The 4490-nt window shown below is 42.5% G+C and overlaps 1 long non-coding RNA gene across 1 annotated transcript; it reads left to right on the plus strand.

Moving 5' to 3' along the window:
• Positions 1-3446: 3446 nt before the first annotated feature.
• Positions 3447-3992, plus strand: LOC124684560. The gene is made up of 2 exons (XR_006997064.1): positions 3447-3542; positions 3681-3992. It is a non-coding gene; the product is annotated as an uncharacterized LOC124684560 (long non-coding RNA).
• The last annotated feature ends 498 nt before the right edge of the window (positions 3993-4490 follow it).

Consider the following 4490-nt stretch of genomic DNA (forward strand, 5'->3'; position numbering starts at 1 on the left):
TTGTTTGCTGTCTGAGTTGACATTGCTAGCCCATATGCTCATTAAAAACGTTTATTTGTTGACATTGCTAGCTCATGGTTAGCAATGTTTCTATATATGTCCTCCAAGTGTAGCGCAGATGCATCGAGTGGATGTTCCTTTAGCTAGTAGTATGCATGTATGTGAGTGGATCCTCTAAATTTACAAGGGTCCTAGGAACGATGCATGTATGTGCACACGTGCCCTATTTGTGGTAGAGATGATCTAATGCGTGTGGGATCTCGTTTCGATCCGGATCACTGGGATCCCATCTAACCGTTCATCTGTTAGATCGGATGGCTATTGGGGAAAGCTGAGCGGAGGTGGAGCGACACATGGGTTAGGCGGTATAGTAGCTTAGCCGCGATTTATGAGGACGGGGTGGTAGAAGATAGGGGTGCACGGTAAAAAACGGTGGGCGAGATGGCGTTAATGGTTGTGGCTAGCTAGTGCGGAAGGTTGGATTCTGGTCTCTAGAGATAATCTAACGAATTGGGTCACATTTCAGCACCAACATATCCTAATACATTAAAGCTGCAAAAATCAAAATAAACTGTTACGGGTGGGTATCATTTAAACTCATGATTGGTCCGTCAATAATTCAAAGTCTCTGCTTCAATCAGCATTCCATTTACATAAGCTATAAAAGAGATGTTTTTATACCTCTTCGTGACATCAGTTTGACGGTCTTAAAATCTGTTTTCTCCTGAGAATAGCATATAAAGTAGTACTACCATTTTTATGTGGATGCATTGAGTAGTGCAGCTATTATATATGGATATCATATATATTTGTAGTTCCATCAATTTTACAGAAAGTGCAACTGCATATATTTATTTGCCTGAACAGTAATAATAAGACTGTGTGCCATGCTGTTTATCATACATAAGCTGAAGTTTCAGATGACCAATTAATATGATTTACATAATTGCCTGGGATGATAGCTGTTACCTAATAGGCTAGGAAAGAATGGTGAAATGTCAAAAGAGTACTTTATCTTGAGGTTCATCACTAATTATTAAAAGTTATGAAAATGTTGTGATGGTTACTATGCATTGTGTTACGGACTTAAGTTTAGTTATGTAACGATTATTTTCATTTTTTTTGTATTGAGTGTGTAAATTTCCATCCGTTTATTTTGCTTTGAAGCATCAACCCGACCATTGCCATGATGCAATGTTGTCCATCATGTATAACACATTTGCTTCCTAAATCGTGTGTCATATTTGAAAATATATTGAACACATTTTTATGATCTAGAACCACCAGGACAAACAACGTCCAATTTACCGTTTCTTAATTTTTCACATTCCAAATCTAAGTCACCGACAATATGTCATGCAGTGTTGTCTGTGGATGGAGAAAAGGAAACAATAATCAAGGGGATAGCTCATGGTGCGTGTGACTATATGGTGAAACCAGTGAGTCTCAAGAAGCTCAAGAACATATGGCAGCATGTTGTAAGGAAAAACCTCCGTGCTATGAACCACGATAGCAGTAGTGATAGTGATGATGCTGATCAGATGGAGATGAAACCAGTGATTGTTGAGGGTGAGAGGGGTTATGCAAAGTGTAAGAGGTGCTCAAAGAAGATGAAAAATGATGCGGATAGTTCTGATGAGAACAAAGAGTGCATGGGCGTACCGACCACCCAAAAGAAGCCAAGGGTGTCATGGACTGGTGAACTCCACCGCAGGTTCCTAGAAGTCGTCGACCAGCTCGGAGAAAGTAAGGGCTCACAGCTTTTTTATTTCTTACTCACCAAACCAAATTTTATGTTTCTTGGATTTTTTTCGGTAACAAAAAGTTTTGATTATGTAAATGCAGCGGCATATCCAAAGACGATATTGAAAATGATGAATGTCAAATACCTGACTAGAGCGAATGTCGCGAGCCATCTGCAAGTATACTTTCTACCTTTATGCTTAATTTAATGCTTGTGTTCATATTATTTCTAGACTAGCGATTTTTGGTATATAAGTTCGAACTCTTTAATGAATTTTAAACTGAAAATGTAAGATATATTGCGTGCCCACATTCTCTGGCACTTTTGAAACTGTGCAACACCTTTGTTTTCAAATGTCTTCCATTTTTTTCCATGAGAATGAATCTTATATATATATTTCGCACATCTTGTTATTTCAGAAGTACAGGATCTACCTAAAAAGGGTCAACGATGGCCCAGGAAAGCATGGTCAGTCATATGAAAGGTGGAACTCACCCTCCTGCATGAACATGAATCACCACAGAGGACAGGCGTTGTCGGCCCTTGCCTTCCGGGGTTCAGACAATCTGTTGGCAGCTCCATCGTCAGTGTTAGAACCTCATCATGTGCCACTTCAGTCTACCAATTTGGCCATGAGTACTGTCGGCAATGGTGGCAGAACGCTGAGGAATGCCGTGCCACCGATGCCTGAGGCCAGAAGGCGCCACGCTTCTTGTCCTCCTGTCAACTCATCTGCGAAAATATCAGATCACAAAATGTTGGATGCCTTTTCATCTAGTCATTCTGACAAAGAACATGAAAACTTCCTGCTTGAGAGTCTGATGGGGGCAAGCAATGTGGTGCCTTCCTCCCATCCTGTAGGCAGCTCCTTTGCAAACATGCCAACCAGTGGGATGTTAGAGCCTGTAAACAAGTTTCGGGTGCAGCCGCCGGAACTGATGAACCCACCTTCTGCGGTTGGCGCGCATCTCTATACCCAGCTTCCTTACCATGTTGGAAACTCTAGCTATCCCTGGAACAATGTGGCGTCATCAAGTTATCCTGCTCCTGTGGATGGAGCACCTCTCATCCCATCAAAAGTGAACATCCCCCACATGAACCAGCTGCCAAGCTTTGGCGCCTCACCCGGCCAGATGCCCATTTTTCAGAATGAGCAGCAGAATCAGATTGAAGGTATCATCAACAAGACCACACCAGTGGTTGGCTTCAATGAGGAGATGAGGGCATTATTCAACATAGCAAGCAAGACATGCCCAGCTGAGAAGACTATTGACAACTTTTCACCAATGACTCAGATGATTAACGGTGGAAGCACCAGCTCTCAATTGCCTAACCTTCAGACGGGCAGTTTTGTCGCGCGGCCGACTCAGATGGTTAATGGTGCATTTCCTGGCATTCAGGATCGTTCTGTCGAGCCAACACAGATGCTTAATGGCGGGCATGCATCTGGCACTCTCCCTATGCAAGAAGGCCTGGTTGGTCAGAAAGCTCCTGATGATTATCAGCAGCCAACCTACACCAATTCCTGCTTCCTAGATGATATTTTGGCCAGCATGCCTAATCAGGTAAGAACATTTTCTCATTCTTTCATTGCACAATTACTGCTTATCTTACTACAAATGTTTTTATGGTGAATTGAAATCATCTCGTACTATTTCTGTTGTAAAAGTGGATCATATACAAAATAGGGCTAGCGACTGTCTCGCAAATTTTGCAAGGCAACATATATAGTAGAACGGTTACATGGGTGAGCCCGGGGCCTGAATGTCTTCGGCAGTTCCTCGAGGCGGACCTGATTGTAAGTCCTATTGAGTAATAAAGATCACTTTTACCCGCAAAAAAAAGAAATCATCTCTAGCTAGCTATGTCATGCTCTGCATATGTATATCCCGAGCAGATGAGGTGTATCTAAGACAAGCTTTCTTTCCCGATGCAGGATTTCAATGATGATGTTCTCTAGCTTTGGTGGAAAACGTTAGCTCGTTTGTTCGTCCGGCCTTCGGGGGAGAAGTTCCTTCATTGTGTGGAGGCCAGATGCTGGTCTGTTGTTGCACATTGTATCCGTGGAATCGTGCAAAAAAAAAGAAGACGCCGAATTGTAGTAGGCTAGTTAGAAGCAGGGTCGTGGACTTCTATTTTACATTTCCCTTTTAATTTTGATGCTTTGCCTTTCGGACATCATAAATAATTGTATGTTATCAGACGTTTGTTCTTAAAAGATCCCTCCGTTTCTTTGGGCGTTCCTTAATTTCTGCTCTGGCGTGTGTGCGCGTGTGTGTACAAAGGCATCGACGTAGCGGTTCATTGTGACAGGAACGAGATAGATCGTTCGGCCGTGCGCTGGGAAGCAGAATCTTCTCAGCAAGAAGAATGCCAAGAGTAGGAAGAGCTCTCCAAGATAACAACAAAATGCGTCTTCAGTTCGGTCACATTTTTTGGTAATTAGCATGTCTAGTTGTGGCAAACCGTGAAGTGTTCCTGATTTCCTGTCACTCGGAGACCCCAACCCCTATGCTTATACCAAGATTGGTTTTATCATTTGGACATCTGGTTAGTGTCATGTTTTCAGTGAGTGTGGTTGTCTATCATTATCAGGTTGATCATGGACACTATCTTGAGCTTCATCAATCTCACTCACCATGTGCTCTCATCCGAGGGAATTCAGCCATGTAGGTACCATGTAGGTCAGTACACATGCAGATTGGGGCATGACATGGTTTATTTCTTGGATGCAATAATACACCAT

This window comes from Lolium rigidum, chromosome 1 (genome assembly GCF_022539505.1).
Source record: "Lolium rigidum isolate FL_2022 chromosome 1, APGP_CSIRO_Lrig_0.1, whole genome shotgun sequence".
Lineage (NCBI taxonomy): Eukaryota > Viridiplantae > Streptophyta > Magnoliopsida > Poales > Poaceae > Lolium > Lolium rigidum.